This window comes from Triticum aestivum, chromosome 2B, assembly GCF_018294505.1.
Source record: "Triticum aestivum cultivar Chinese Spring chromosome 2B, IWGSC CS RefSeq v2.1, whole genome shotgun sequence".
Taxonomy (NCBI): Eukaryota; Viridiplantae; Streptophyta; class Magnoliopsida; order Poales; family Poaceae; genus Triticum; species Triticum aestivum.
In genome coordinates, this window is record NC_057798.1 from 554897328 (window position 1) to 554905631 (window position 8304).

The 8304-nt window shown below is 39.6% G+C and overlaps 1 long non-coding RNA gene across 2 annotated transcripts; it reads left to right on the top strand.

Moving 5' to 3' along the window:
• Positions 1–5511: 5511 nt before the first annotated feature.
• LOC123046003 (uncharacterized) lies at positions 5512–7865 on the top strand. Of its 2 annotated transcripts, none has more exons than XR_006421869.1 (4): positions 5512–5642; positions 5885–6036; positions 6932–6975; positions 7631–7865. It is a non-coding gene; the product is annotated as an uncharacterized lncRNA (long non-coding RNA). The 2 variants fall into 2 exon arrangements; XR_006421871.1 differs by lacking the exon at positions 5512–5642 and adding an exon at positions 5652–5795.
• The last annotated feature ends 439 nt before the right edge of the window (positions 7866–8304 follow it).

Consider the following 8304-nt stretch of genomic DNA (forward strand, 5'->3'; position numbering starts at 1 on the left):
CAACGCGGTCGCCTGTACCAACGACACTATCTACGTCAACGTTTCTGGTAATCTTCCCTCATCTAAACATGGCAAGTAAACTGGAATTAAGTGACTGAATCAAGTAGTTAAACATACATGAAAAGTTATTTACTGATCCAAGTAACTTAACAAATACATTAATGTACCACTATACCAGTGCATAAGTTAACTCAAAATATTACAACTAATGCATACATTTAATTTTGCATCGAACTATCAGTCATTCAAGTCTGTCAAATTTATACAACATATTGTAAATCAGTTTAAGTTTTAGAAGTCAAGTTCATAATGTAATTATTTTCATGTGTGTAACATTCATGTTAAATTTACTATCTTTTTGTGATTTTAATTTTACGCACATATCTGAGTACATCTATTTTTATTTTTGATATAATAAACTATATTCAAAAAAAATGTTGTATAAATATTTAATAGTTGTGTGATCCGAATTCTTCTAAAGACCAGACATACTGTGTTGTAAGTTTCACTTTCTGTAACTAACATAATGTCCCAAGTTTCAGTGTCCGTAACTAACTAACGTACATGTCCCAAGTTTCTAACTTTTAATTTCCGGTACTTACATCACATCCTAAATTCGTAAACTACATACATATGGCAGTGTTTGTGTTTTTGGCCCCAATTTTTTCCTTACTAGCAAGATGCAATAAACCAAAGATCCGAACTTTTGAAGCACGACAAACTAGTAGAAGCACCTAAAAGAAAAAAAGTTTTAAAACCTAGCAACCATATGCAGAACATCAATGATACACCATCGACTAATCTTCGGATAAGCTTCCGAGTATGTCTCCTGCCGTTCTTCTGTTGTTGTCGTCTCTGAGTGACTCGCAACATAATAGCTTGGATCTTTCTCGTCTGCAACACCGTTGCTAAAACACAAGAGTTTAAAGAAGTGAAGCATAACTTCCAAAAGAAAAAAGAAAAAAAAAGTGAAGCATACAATACTTCAAGAACAGACAAATAGAGAGAAGAACACACTGAATGGTTGCATCACAAGGCTACCGTTTTACTAGACACTTGTTACATGCATTGTTCACCGAAATATCTGTGTCTTCAAAAACGGTTTTACAAAAACGGGCATAATGCTTTCTATTTACTGTGAGAATACAGATATACATGTATGATGGCAAGTACACGAAATACACGAACAAATTTATGAATCTTGGTGTAGATCGGTGGCCCACAATCTGCATGCCTCCGCCTCTGTGTGCCACAAATCCCCTCCAATACGATGACCAGCTAAATCTACTACTCCCTTCGTTCCGATTTACTCGTCGTGGTTTTAGTTCAAATTTGAACTAATACCACGACGAGTAAATCGGATTCATAGGCAGTATATCACTAAGCTCCCTAAGGGTAGAAGCCCTCTCATTCAATTGAGCCTATTGATGCATGGTGGATGGCCAATTTTGACTTGGTCGTGTAGGGGCTCCACATTAGGTGGGGCCTTTTGGTCAGTGTGTGGGGTCTTTGGTGCGCTGTCCACAGAAGGGAGAGGCCCTTGCATCTGGAGGAGCTCGATCCGTGCGACCTTTCCTGTTCGTCGGCATCGTCTATCCTTCTGTGCGTCGCCGCGGCTGCCGCCATGCACTCCTCCCACAGTCGCACACCCATGACCCTTCGCCCACCCTCCCGCTATTCCTCATCTGAACGCTGCTTAGCCATTCTTCAAGAGCGTCAGTTGTCGTCCAGACCAGCCACAGCGCCCGTCGACCTCGGCCACAACCCTTGGGCGACCTCGCTGTCCTCCGACGTACCCAACGCCACCGCGCCAGTCTCCTCCTGCGCCGGTCAGTCTCGCTCTCAACCTTGGCAGATGCAGAGCAGCCGCTCAAGAGTCAAGACTTGAAACTGGGAGGACCTTGCATGCTAGCATGAGATCTGAGAGCGCTAGCAACCCTGTTGTGGCCTTCCCTCCAACAAAGTAGCACAACGAGTCAGTAGGCTCTCAAGGTATAGTGGCAAGGTGAGGCCTCCTTTAAGGAATCTCGTAGAAATTCCATAGGATAGAATTTCTGTAGAAAAAATTTCTTTAGAGCCCTTTGGTTTGTACGAATAGAATTCTATTCCTATGAAGGAATTATTCATATCCTTCACATTTCACATTAACCTAGACTCAATGGAAAAAAATTTATGATGTGAACCAAAGGGCATCTTTTTTTCTATTTCTATTGACAGGATTTGAGATACATGTCATCTTATTTCCTATAACTTTTCTATTCTTATATTATTATTTTCTATCCTATGAACCAAAGAAAGCCTGATAGGCCAAGGGGAACATGCTTCCGTATTTTTAGAGGAAAAAACCTTAGCCCGATTTTAAATTAATAAAGTCAAACGTCAACAACAAGTAGCAACCCAGCAGAGTGCTCCATCCATCTCAGTTTACAAGTTTGCATGTGTACCTAGGTTGTTAATTTGATCAACTTTTTAAGAGGCATACATTACAAAAAATATATCATTAGAAACTTTAAATATTCTATTTTCTAATGATATAATTTTTTATGTTAAACAATTTATTTTATATAAGTTAATTGACGACCTAGATACACGTACAAGCCTTATAAACTGAGATGGAGAAAGTACAACAAAGCACCAAAAATAGTTTATACGGCCACAACCGGCAATTAAGGCGCGCAGGCCACAATTACAAAACAGTATAACGCAGTCACCTACGTCCCTCCACAGTTGATTTGAAGTTTTAAACCGTCGGATTTATTAACTCAACGCTCCAGATATGCTCCAAACGCACTGTGCGTCCCAGGGGCTTTTTCCTCCGACACCGTGACTCATGGTCTGCCTCAATGTGCTCGGGCCGCTGAAGAGCTCCTATACGGCGCTGCAGGCGCCCGTTCGCGCTCCTGGCGCCTGCAGCGCCCCGCGCTGGGCCGGCCCACGAACAAGCAGCAGAAGCAGCAAAAAATCCTAGGAAAAATGTATAACGCAGTCACCTACGTCCCTCCACAGTTGATTTGAAGTTTTAAACCGTCGGATTTATTAACTCAACGCTCCAGATATGCTCCAAACGCACTGTGCGTCCCAGGGGCTTTTTCCTCCGACATCGTGACTCATGGTCTGCCTCAATGTGCCCGGGCCGCTGGAGAGCTCCTATACGGTGCTGCAGGCGCCCGTTCGCGCTCCTGGCGCCTGCAGCGCCCCGCACTGGGCCGGCCCACGAACAAGCAGCAGAAGCAGCAAAAAATCCTAGGAAAAATGTTAAGGCTGTGTTCGGACTGGAGGAAAGCAAAGCAAAGTAATGGGAAAAACTACAGGAAGTGAATGTAGGTGTACAGTGCAAACCACAGGTCTGAAAAGCAATGGAATGGAATAGTAGTAGTATTAGTACGCTATGAATATTTTATTGTCCTTGATAGTCATGCATCGATTTTTTTTATTCACCCAGCCAACACCTTTGCCTCGAGCTTCCACGAAAACAAGAGCTCAGAGTAGATTTTCTTTTTCCCGTGAAACCTGTACGGAACTGCAGGAATAAAAACCTTTCCTCCATTTTGCTGTAGAACTTTCCTTCAACCCGAACGCACCAAGTGCAGAAAATCCTGTAGGATCCAATTCCTATAACTTTTCCTGCACTTCGAACGCACCCTAATTGCGTTGGGGATTCGAACTCGTGCTGCTGCATCCTGCGCGCGTTTCGCCAGCCACTGCAGCCACCTCATAATACTTACCATTGGTACTGCATGTTATTTAAGTATAATTACGGCTGCGCTGGTCCAAAATTTAGAAGTTTCCAGATTAAAAAGAAGTTCACGAAATTGTTTTAAAAAGTAATGGTTCAGATATTAAAGAAAAGCTCACGAAAATTGAAAAAAGTTCACTAGTTCAAGAAAAAGTTCATAAATTTGAAAAGGTCCACTAATTTCAGAAAAGTTAACGAATTTTAAAAAGTTCATGAGTTTGAAACAAGTTCATGGATCGAAAAAGTTCATGAAATTCAATATAGTTCAAGAAAATTAAAAAAAGTTTGTCAATTTTCATAAAAGTTCACGAGTTTGAAAAAAGTTCACGGATCGAAAAAGTTCACGAAATTCAATATAGTTCAAGAAAATTGAAAAGGTTCATCGATTTTCATAAAAGTTCACGATTTTTGAAAAAGTTCATTGATTTAGATAAAAAGTTTATCGGATTTTGAAAAGAGTTCATTGATTTCGATAAAAGTTCATCGAATTAGAAAATAGTTCACCGATAGTTTGAAGAAAGTTCACGGATCGAAAAAGTTCACGAAATTCAATATAGTTCAGGAAATTGAAAAGGTTCATCAATTTTCATAAAAGTTCATTGATTTAGATAAAAAGTTTATCGGATTTTGAAAAGAGTTCATTGATTTCGATAAAAATTCATCAAATTAGAAAATAGTTCACATATTATCAAATAAGGTTCATCAAATTTGAAAAAAACTTTTATTTGTTTTGAAAAACGTTCATCAAAATTGAAAAAAAGTTAATGGATTTTCATTTAATGTTCAACAAACTTGAAAATAGTTCATCAAATTTGAAAAACATTCATCAAAGTTGAAAAGAAGTTAATATTATTTTAAGAAAAATTCATTGAATTTGAAAAAAGTTCATCGGATTTGGAAAAAAGTTCATTGGATTTGTAAAAAGTTCATCAAATTTGGAAAATAGTTCATCGAGTTTGGAAAATAGTTCATCGAGTTTGGAAAAGAGTTCATCGAGTTTGGAAAAGAGTTCATCGAATTTGAAAAAAGTTCATCGAATTTGGAAAATAGTTCATTGAGTTTGGAAAAGAGTTCATCGAATTTGTAAACAAAATCATCAGATTTGAAAAAAGTTCATCGTATTTGGAAAAAAGTTCATCGAATTTGAAAAAAAAATCATTGGATTGGAAAAAAGTTCATCACATTTGAAAAAATTTCATCGAATTTGGAAAGGAGTTCATCACATTTTAAAAAGTTTCATCGATTTTTAAGAAAAAAGTTCACAAATTTCAAGCAAAAACATCAAACTAGGAAGAACAAAAAAAAGGAAAAAGAAAAAAAGAAATAGGAAAAAGGAAATGAGGAAAGAATAGATAAGAAATAGAGGAAAAAGATGGTAGTTTACGGATCAGAAATAGAGGAAAAACCCGGTTTGGGAAGCTTCCCCGGATCCGTGCAGCTGGAGCGGACAATTAGATAAACAAACAATCTAGAAGTCACGTGTGGTTCTGTGGTGTTGTGGTTATTGTCGTTGGAAATGAAGGCAGTGATCGCGAGTTCGACTCCGGCAGGCCCGCACTTTTTTGGAACCTTTTTTCAGATTAAAACAAAACGTACATGGGCCGGCCCAGCTCGCGAGCGAAGGGGGAGCGCTGCAGGCGCCCGTTCGCAAACGGGCGCATAAGCGCCAAATAGGAAATCCCGGGCCGCTGCTCCCGAGAGCGACCTCAACTTCCTCTCATTAATCGAGCCGAAAGCTGTTAAATGGGCCTTGATTTATTTTTTACGCTCCACATGGAAGATCGTCAGGCAGACGCCGTCAACTGAGCAAGGAACCCTAAAAAAGCAGAGCGGACGGAGCCGCGTCGTGGGGGAAGGCGACGGGTGGAGTCGCCGCGGTTTTTTCGTGCAATTAATTGCACGGAAGGTGAGTCGCCGCTGCGCTTCCGTTTTCTTGGCTTCCCATTGTTGTTCATGGCCGTTTCTGAACTGCCCACCTCCTCTTCCCTACTTCACGAGGCTACTTATGCCCTTCTCTCTCTACTACATCTTTCCTCTCCTTGCCTCCTGAGCAGCCATGGTTGACGCCTAAGTTCTCTCTACTTGCTTCTCCCTCATCATGCTATAGTAGATGCTAATCGCTAATTTGTTTGGAGATCATGGCTACAGCGGGGATAGGATGGTGAGTGCTAACAGCGGCGACGTGGGACGAGGAATAGGGCACGACGTCAACGGCTTCAGGACACAAAGGAGGACAACGAGAACACAACACCACCGGAGCCACGATACGAGTGCGATACTGGGCCTCCACTCGAACTGTGGTACTGCTTCTCCCTTCGCTGATGGATAGTTCATAATATCACTGCAGCGATCTGTTCCAATTCTTGACCCTAACACGTTGGAAGGGACAAGAAATTTGTAAGCTACTTGTACTAGAAGGCCTCCCACCTACTTCTTTTGAATTTTGGTATAAATTCAGTGTTCTTATTGACCAGGTGGAGTTCAGATTCTCTCGAATTAATATGCTTACAATTTATCTAATACTATGAGTTTATATATCATATTGCAGGAAAGCTCTTCCGTATGGCGATTTATTCCTTTCTAATGTAATTAGTCTGCGGTCACCAAGACTCTTAGTCATCCATCACACAAATTATGTGTCTTAAATAGTACTAATAATTTCAAGGGCCAATTCAGTGAACAACACCAGTGAATTCGTATTCGTGCCCTTTCAGTTTCCTCACTGAATTGAAATTCCATTTCTATTCAATACAGAGATTGTAATATGGACATCCAAATAAAGAGTAAACCCATTCCCAACAGGTTTCCAGGTAGATTTATATGCAGAGGGTGTCTCAGTAGGGTCCTGCCTATTTGAGCTTGTTGATAACAATTGTTCAGAAAAAATATTTTCAGTTTGACAAGCTAGCCGGCATTTCCTAGGATCTTATTGTGGATCCTTATTTCTGGCTAACATGTGTGATAGTTCAAGCACTCGACTATTACATGTTGTCGTCCTTGGCGTTTCGTATTGTAAAATTTATGGCGCCTCTTTAAGTATTTGCCAGACTGAATCGTTATATTTGAAGGACACTTTATCTTATATTATGTGGATACTGCATTATTCATTGTATATCTTGATTGAATGGTAAAGTTCCAAATCAAGTTAATATCGAGTCTAACGTCTGTCTTTTATAAATTATTTTTTGTTAGCAGATAAAAGATAAAGGGTGACGACTGACACACATTCAGTTCCTAAGGTATGTGTCAACTCAAATTCTAAGATATACAAAGTTGTTGTCACCTCATTGACTCATTGTCGTTTGTCAGTGCTCTTCTCTTTTGCATACCTGCTCTTACAGAATACTCATTAACTCTAATTTGATCTGTCATGTCCAATCATTATGAGGAAGAATTTTTACTTTATCTAACAATTGAAGTGTCCCATGCAAGCTAGGAATGCATTTACTGCTTGGAAAATGCAAATGTGGATGTCTGTTGCTCAGTTGCGGCTAGGAATGAGGATTTGTAACTTATGTTCTTGGTTGATTAGTAGATAACCTGTGCTTTAATACTATATTATTGGCCTTATTGTTTGCCTGTTCCGGCTGGTGCTGGAGCATATGAAGTCGAACAGCTTTGAACTGCGAAGTCGAACTTTATTTTTTTTAGTTTAACTCGAACTGATTATCGGAAATACTAGATAATGAGTAATGTCATTGTTATTGTATAATTTTTCTCCCACAAGTGGGAAATCTATTAGTTGTACATGATAAAGCACTATGTTGCGTTGACAGTTTGAAACGTCCGTTTTAATTACTTTCTAGATTGTAGCTGTTGTTTGCAACGGTTGGTTTCTACTCTTTGTGACTGTTCAGTCCTGTTGACCAAATTTGTGCCACCACAATGATGCAGATCGATTTTTTGGTCACATGTGTGTTCAACCGGTCATCCATGATGCAAAGCAAAGTTTCATCGCAGCAGCAACAAGCAGGTTGGAGTTTGTCCATGATGTGCTATCAGCAAATATTCACGAAGTCACCAAGGTCCTTAGCTAGCATACCACATCGGTTGTCATTGGCTGATTATGTACAAAAAGTAACACCACTACCTATACTTTGAACCAATGAAATTTTATCGTATATTTTTCTATGATTGTATTTGTAGCGGACGGGCGCGGCAACGCACGCCTTCATGGTCTAGTCAAAAGCAAAGACCTAGACGACGCATATGAAGGCTAAGACGACATGCTCCCGTATTCTCCATGTAATCATTAAACAACCCCATGAAGACTTTGATTCCCTAAGAAAATGCCAAATACTCCCTCCGTTCCTAAATATTTGTCTTTTTAGATATTTGAACAAGTGACTACATACGGAGCAAAATGAGTGAACCTACACTCTAAATATGTCTATATATAAAGTATGTGGTAGTCCATTTGAAACCTCTAAAAAGACAAATATTTAAGAACGGAGGGAATACTATTTTCTGTCCATATGAACGACTTAGTGACTACTGACTTCAGAGGCTTCTAACTTAATTATCAATCTGAAGCTTCACTTGACCTGTATTTGTTAGTATTGGTAACT